Source organism: Perissodus microlepis, chromosome 15, assembly GCF_051167445.1.
Source record: "Perissodus microlepis isolate ML-2025 ecotype Zambia chromosome 15, ASM5116744v1, whole genome shotgun sequence".
NCBI classification, from domain to species: Eukaryota; Metazoa; Chordata; class Actinopteri; order Cichliformes; family Cichlidae; genus Perissodus; species Perissodus microlepis.
In genome coordinates this window covers 26,142,668-26,150,925 of record NC_140475.1, presented here as the reverse complement: position 1 = coordinate 26,150,925, position 8,258 = coordinate 26,142,668, and the positions used below count along the sequence as shown (strand labels likewise).

The 8,258-nt window shown below is 46.0% G+C and overlaps 1 pseudogene; it reads left to right on the top strand.

Moving 5' to 3' along the window:
• The first annotated feature begins 1,892 nt into the window (after window positions 1-1,892).
• On the top strand, window positions 1,893-7,806 carry LOC146372300 (uncharacterized; annotated as a pseudogene).
• The last annotated feature ends 452 nt before the right edge of the window (window positions 7,807-8,258 follow it).

Sequence of the window (8,258 nt, the reverse complement as noted above, 5' to 3'; positions counted from 1 at the left end):
AGCCAAACTGTGATTAGCACAGAAGTCCAATAACAAAGCACCGCTCGGGTTCAGATCAGGGAGGCCATTCCTCCCAATCACGCCCCTCCAGGTCTTGCTGTCGTTACCCACGTGAGCATTGAAGTCTCCCAGCAGGACAACAGAGTCTCCAGGTGGAGCACCTTCCAGCACCCCCCCCCCAGGGACTCTAAGAAGGCTGGGTACGCCGAACTGCCACTCGGCGCATAAGCGCAGATGACAGTCAGGACCCGTTCCCTGACCCTAAGGCGCAGGGAACAAACCCTCTCATTCACCGGGAAAAACCCCAACGTACCGGCAGCAAGCCGAGGGGATATTAGAATACCCACCCCAGCCCGCCGCCTCTCACCAGGGGCAACTCCAGACTGAGACAGGGTCCAGCCCCTCTCCAGGAGACTGGTTCCAGAGCCCAAGCCATGCGTAGAGGTGAGCCCGACTATATCTAGCCGGTACCTCTCAACCTCACGCACTAAGTCAGGCTCCTTCCCCACCAGAGAGGTGACATTCCATGTCCCTATTGCCAGTCTTGGCAGCCGGGGGTCAGTCCGCCAGGGCCTCCGCTCCTGGCCGCCACCCGGCACACAATGCACCCGACCCCTATGGCGCCTCCTGCGGGTGGTGGGCCTGCGGGAGGATGGGCCCATGTCTCCTCTTTGGGCTGAGCCCGGCCGGGCCCCATGGACTAAGGCCCGGCCACCAGACGCTCGCCCTCAGGCACCCTCCCCGGGCCTGGCTCCAGGGCGGGGCCCCGGTAACCCTATCCCGGGCAGGGTAAACTGTTCCCTCGATGTTCTTTTCATAAGGGTCTTCTGAATCGCTCTTTGTCTGGTCCCTCACCCAGGACCAATTTGCCATGGGAGACCCTACCAGGGGGCAAAAGCCCCCAGACAACATAGCCCCTGGGATCCCTGGGACACACAAACCCCTCCACCACGATAAGGCAGCGATTCAAGGAGGAGGAGTTTATACTTGTAATTTCAAAGTAAAAAGCTTACAGTTGCTATTAACATTAATGTATTATCCTGTAATCAATAATATTTTTATACATTTTACGAATTAACCCTCTGGGCTCTATCCTGGCCATTTGTGGCCACTTCACTTCTTTTTTTTTATTTTTATTTTGACTACTACACTGCAGTGGACCAAAAGAATGACACAGGTTTGCTCTTAAGGATCGAATAGTTGTGTGTGTTTGTGCATGACATTGCAAAGCAAATATGTATTTGCAAGATAGAGTGGAATAAATTATGACACATCAAATATTACACAGGCTGCAGTGAATTTTTGTTGATACAGACTATTGAGCTTTTAGTTTCCCAGTCAAAATTAGCTTTGAAGCACATGCTAACACTTTTACTCTTGTACATTTCATAACAAGACACCATAGCCAATATATTAACAAAATATATATTAATAAAAGATTCAAAGCTGCAGCACATACAGCAACACATACTGTTAGTAAATGTGTCCTGGACTTAATGCAGCTGCAGAAAGTGCTGCTGCTGTAAGTAAGCGTAACAGCTTCCAGATCACTTATTTTTCTGGAAAGATGGTAAGAAGGACATTACTGCTCATTTCTACAATCTCCCAGATCTTGGAATACAAGCCTTTGTCCCATGAAAACCACTTCACAGTACTAAGAGTCCACTAAAACCTACAAATCGAATCGAATTTTGGGTCACTGCTACACGCCATACAAGCAGGGCTACAAAGCTGTCTCACACCCGGCTTTTGGAAAGTCTGACCACAACGCCATCTTCCTCATTCCCCAGTATAAACAAAACATACGGAGGGAAGACATAACCACGAGGGAGGTAAAACGGTGGACTGCCCAATCAGAAGCTACGCTACAGGACGCACTCAACGACGTCGACATGTTCAGAGCATGCGCAGTCGACATCAACGAGTTTACGGAAGTAGCAGTATGCTTCGTCAATATGCTAGCGGAGGAGATTATCCCCACTGCGAGAGTCACCACATTCCCAAACCAGAAACCGTGGATGGACAGATCGATCCGCACTGCAGTAAACGCCAGGACCGCCTCCTACAACGCGGGTCTCGCCACTGGCGATATGAGCACCTACAAAGCGGCCTCATACGGCATGCCGCGCGCGGTGAGAGATGCCAAACGCCGGTACCGGGAGTGTGTGGAGTCCCGCTTCCACCAGGGCGACACACGGAGTATGTGGCACGGACTACGCACCATTACGAACTACAAAGCCAGGGACACTGCGCCGATCAACGCCGACTCTGCATTCACCAACGAGCTGAATCAGTTCTACGCCCGTTTCGAGGTTAGCCAGGCGGCTAATGCTATCTACCGCCTGAATACCGAGGACAGTGACGTCATCAGCGAGAGACCGGTGACCAGCATCGCGGAGCATGACGTCCGAGCGGCATTGAGGAGAGTGAACACAAGGAAAGCGGTGGGGCCAGACGGCATCACCGGCCGTCTGCTGCGCTGCTGTGCTGACCAGCTAGCAGGTGTGTTCACTTACATCTTCAACGAGTCCCTGGCGAAGTCTGTGGTCCCCACATGCTTCAAAAGATCCACCATTATCCCTGTGCCCAAGAACAGCAAACCCTCATCCCTGAACGATTACCGGCCAGTTGCACTGACCTCGGTAGTAATGAACGTGTTTGAGAGGCTGCTGAAGAACATCATCTCCTCCTCCATCCCAGACACCACAGATCCACTGCAGTTCGCCTACCGATCCAACAGATCCACAAAGGATGCCATCGCCCATGTCCTGCACACCACCCTCAGCCACGTGGACAAGAAACAGGGTAACTATGTGCGAATGCTGTTTGTTGATTACAGTTCAGCATTTAACACAATAGTGCCCTGCAGACTGTTCACAAAGCTCAGGGATCTGGGACTTAACAGCCGTCTATGTGCATGGGTGTTGGACTTCCTCACTGGCAGAACTCAGGTGGTGAGGGTGGGTAGATGCATCTCTAACAGCATCACCATCAACACAGGAGCACCTCAGGGATGTGTCCTCTCGCCACTGCTCTACTCTCTCTACACTTCAGACTGTGTGGCCACCCATGGCTCCAACACCATTGTGAAGTTTGCTGACGACACAGTGGTGTTGGGTGCCATCTCCAACAACGATGAGGCGGCCTACATGGATGAAGTGAAGAATCTGGCATCATGGTGCCAGGACAACCACCTCCAGCTGAACGTCGGCAAGACCAAGGAGCTGGTGGTGGACTTCAGAAGGGGTCAGCACAGAGACTACAAGCCCATTATCATCAATGGAGCTCCAGTGGAGAGGGTGCAGTCCTTCAAGTATCTTGGTGTCCACATCTCCTCAGACCTGACATGGGCTGCCCACATTCAGGTCCAGACCAAAAAGGCTAGGCAGCGCCTGTATCACCTACGACAACTGAGGAAGTTCAGGGTCTCTCCAAAGATCCTCAGGATTTTCTATACAGGCGCTGTGGAGAGCATCCTCACACAGAACATGACATCGTGGTTTGGGAACAGCTGTGTGAAGGACCAAAAAGCTCTCCAGAGAGTGATCCGTACAGCAGAACGCTGCTGCAGGATTGCTCTCCCCCCGCTTCAGGACACCTACACCAGGAGATGCCGGACTAGAGCAGCGCAGATACTGAAGGACCCGTCCCATCCTGGCAACAAACTGTTCCAACTTCTGCAATCTGGTAGAAGGTTCCGCATCATCCGGGCAAGGACAGAGAGACTCAAGAGGAGCTTCTATCCCCAAGCCATCCGGACCCTAAACACACACACACCCGCCCTCTCACATCATCTATAATTGACTGAGACAGGACTCTCTTCCAGACACTCTAAACCAAGGCACAATGTACATTCCAAATTCCTTTAATTTTAAATATGTTTATATTGTCTATTCTGTAAAATAGTCAGATGTCTATTCATATTAATGTACAGAATTCACCTGCTTGCTGCTACTACTGCACATTCACCCAATGTATATACTATTTATATATAAATATATATATATAATACTCTTCCTCTACCCCCCCCCCCCCCCCCCCCCCCATTTTTGCACATGTCGAGGAGCGTGTCAGGCTACATTTCACTGTGTGTTATACTTGTATAACTATGCATGTGACAAATAAAGAACCTTGAACCTTGAACCTTGAAATGAAGAGTGATCCTGGAAGAAATAGGGCGCACACTAGTGAACCTCAACAATTGCAAGACAGCCTTGTCCCCGATGCTTATATGAAAAAAATAAATAAATAGGAAGATTTATGAAACCATTAGGACTTTATCACCTTTTTATCTGAAACGTTACTAGTACTATATTCAATTCAATTCAATTTTATTTATATAGCGCCAAATCACAACAAAAGTCGCCTCAAGGCGCTTCATAGATACAGAGAAAAACCCAACAATCATATGACCCCCTATGAGCAAGCACTTTGGCGACAGTGGGAAGGAAAAACTCCCTTTTAACAGGAAGAAACCTCCGGCAGAACCAGGCTCAGGGAGGGGCGGCCATCTGCTGCGACCGGTTGGGGTGAGAGAAGGAAGACAGGATAAAAGACATGCTGTGGAAGAGAGACAGAGGTTAATAACAGATATGATTCAATGCAGAGAGGTCTATTAATACATAGTGAGTGAGAAAGGTGACTGGAAAGGAAAAACTCAATGCATCTTGGGAATCCCCCGGCAGCCTACGTCTATTGCAGCATAACTAAGGGAGGATTCAGGGTCACCTGGTCCAGCCCTAACTATATGCTTTAGCAAAAAGGAAAGTTTTAAGCCTAATCTTAAAAGTAGAGATAGTTTCTGTCTCCCGAATACAAACTGGAAGCTGGTTCCACAGAAGAGGGGCCTGAAAACTGAAGGCTCTGCCTCCCATTCTACTTTTAAATACTCTAGGAACAACAAGTAGGCCTGCAGAGCGAGAGCGAAGTGCTCTAATAGGGTGATATGGTACTACAAGGTCATTAAGATAAGATGGGGCCTGATTATTTAAGACCTTGTATGTGAGGAGCAGGATTTTGAATTCAATTCTGGATTTAACAGGAAGCCAATGAAGGGAAGCCAAAACAGGAGAAATATGCTCTCTCCTTCTAGTCCCTGTCAGGACTCTTGCTGCAGCATTTTGGATTAGCTGAAGGCTTTTCAGTGAGTTTTTTGGACATCCTAATAATAATGAATTACAGTAGTCCAGCCTGGAAGTAATAAATGCATGAACTAGTTTTTCAGCGTCACTCTGAGACAGGATATTTCTAATTTTAGAGATGTTGCGCAAATGGAAGAAAGCAGTCTTACATATTTGTTTAATATGTGCGTTGAAGGACATGTCCTGGTCAAAAATGACTCCAAGGTTCCTCACAGCGTTACTTACTATATATAACCTAACTGGCATTTAAAGAGTAAAAGAAAAAAAGAATGTAGATAAAATGGTTTTGATGAAAAGGACTGGTGCTAATTTAAAGAGTCAAGTCGGTGAAAGTAGATAAATGTTTTAATAAATATATATTTTACAGCATTTTGTGAACATACGCAAAAGTGGCCATTTTTGCTGAGAGAGAGTTTTATAGTTTTTGCTCTCCTTGAACAAAAATAATAGTGCATGATAATCAATGTGGATGTTAATCAATTAGATGTCCCAGACTCTACTATTAATAATACAGCAGTCCCTCGCTTATTGCGGGAGTTACGTTCGCTACGCGACGTAGCCAACTTTATTTTTTACAATTATTATAGATGTTTTATAGATGTTTTAAGGCTGCAAAACCCCTCACTACATGCTTTATACATTTTTCTCAGACATGCGTGAACATTTTCACACTTTTCTCTTTTGTTTAAACACTTAAAGTTCAACCCATCATAAAAACATAAGTCCAGTATTATAAAATGAAACCGTGCAAAATGTTTCGTGGGCAGATTTATATAAATTCGACAAGCTAAACGCATTCTGTAGTGTACAGCAGTGGTCCCCAACCTTTTTTGCACCACGGACCAGTTTAATGTCAGACAATATTTTCATGGACAGGCTTTTAAGGTGTTGCAGATAAATACAACCAAATAAAATGATACAAACGAAGACAAAAACGGTGGTATTTTGTAAATATAATAATAAACGTGAATTCGGCTGTGTACTTGTGTAACTTTATGAGCAGCGTCTTGTTGCGCCAACAACATTGAGAGTAACATCCTCCTCTCTGCTTCTTGATGCTCTCTGGTCGCTATGGTAACGCGTAAATAGTTCTTTCAAAATAAGACACACGACCACAACACGGGAAAAGACCCAGGGAAACCGACTCAACGGACCGGTACTGGTCCGTGGCTCTGTTGGGGACCGCTGCTGTACAGGAGACACTGTACTAGGTTGATTGACAATGGTCCACAGCAATCAGAACACACAACACAATGTACTGTAATAAAAAAAAAAAAAAAAAAAAAATCTGCGAAACAGTCCGCAAAAGTTGAACCGCGTTATTGTGAGGGATGACTTTACAATAATTTCCAGTAGCACTGCTGATATATGAAATGGTGAGTTTTGAGGTTGTCTTCAAACAAGTGCATTGTACTAGAAAAAGGTGTTTGAAGGATTAAACATGTAAAAAGTAATGACTAGTTTATATTTATGAAAAAACCTTTATGCAGAAAAAGTAGCAAAGAAATAAAAACATAACACATGGACACTTTTGCCACGAACAAGCTGAAGGGATGGTGATTTTTTTAATAAACCCAGAGTGTTAAAAAACACTTAGAACCAAATTTATTTATCAGCATGAATAGTAAAAAAACCCACAATTTTGTTTTCGCTGTCAAAGTCGATTTAACTGAAGTTACGTGTTTCCGGTTAGTGTGGAGGTCACGTGTTTCCGGTTAGTGTGGAGGTCACGTGTGTCTGGTTACTGTGGAGGTTGCAATATGGCGCTCCCCGGTGGCTGCAGCCAGGTGCTCTTGGGGGGGCTCTAAAGGATAGGATTACTGAATTGGAGACTCTGCTTCGCACCCCTGATACACCCGTAGCTAGCCTGGCCCCTGTAGCCGGTACAGCCGAAGGTAGCGTAGGCCCTATAGCTGTTCCCCCCGGGAGGCCCCGAGCAGCAGGGGAAAGAGGACAGCTGGGTGGCAGTGAGGAGGAAGCATAGTCTTAAACAGAAGCCCCAGGTACACCACCAACCTGTTCATGTGTGTAACCGTTTTTCCCCACTCGGCGACACACCCACCGGGGATCAAACTCTATTAATTGGCGATTCTGTTCTCAGACATGTGAAGCTAGAGACACCAGCAACCATAGTCAACTGTCTTCCAGGGGCCAGAACAGGTGACATTGAGAGAAATTTAAAACTGCTGGCTAAGGGTAAATGTAAATTCAGTAAAATTACAATTCACGTCGGCAGTAATGACACCCGATTACGTCAATTGGAGGTCACTAAAATCAATATTGAATCGGTGTGTAACTTTGCCAAAACAATGTGGGACTGTGTAGTTTTCTCTGGTCCCCTCCCCAATCAGACCAGGAGTGACATGTTTAGCCGCATGTTCTTCTTAAATTGCTGTCTGAGTGGTGTCCACAAAACAATGTGGGCTTCATAGATAATTGGGAAACTTTCTCGAGGAAACCTGGTCTTGTTAGGAGAAACGGCATCCATCCCACTTTGGATGGAGCAGCTCTCATTTCTAGAAATCTGGCCAAATTTATTAAACCCCCCAAAATGTGACTATCCAGAGTTGGGACCAGGAAACAGAGCTGCAGTCTTGCACTCCTCTCTGCAGCTTCTCTCCTCCTGTTATCCCCCCAAAACCCCTTAGAGACTGTGTTAAGTCCCAAACAGACAAAAAAAACCAAACAAACTAAAAACCAGCAAAAAATGACCTAAACATAAAAAATAACAAAGAAAGAACAATACAGCATCCACTTCTGAACAAAAGAGTAAAACAGTGAAATGTGGATTATTAAACATTAGGTCTCTCTCTTCCAAGTCTCTGTTAGTACATGACTTAATAACTGATCAACAAATCGATTTACTCTTCCTTACAGAAACCTGGTTACAGCAGGATGATTATGTTAGTTTAAATGAATCAACACCCCCGAGTTATTCTAATCATCAGAACCCTCGAAGCACAGGCCGAGGGGGCGGTGTGGCAGCAATTTTTTTACACCAGCCTATCAATAAGCCAAAGACCCAGACAGACTTTTAATTTGTTTGAAAGCCTGATGCTTAGCCTTGTCCACCCTAGCTGTAAAACTCAAAAAACAGTCTTATTCATTATCATGTAT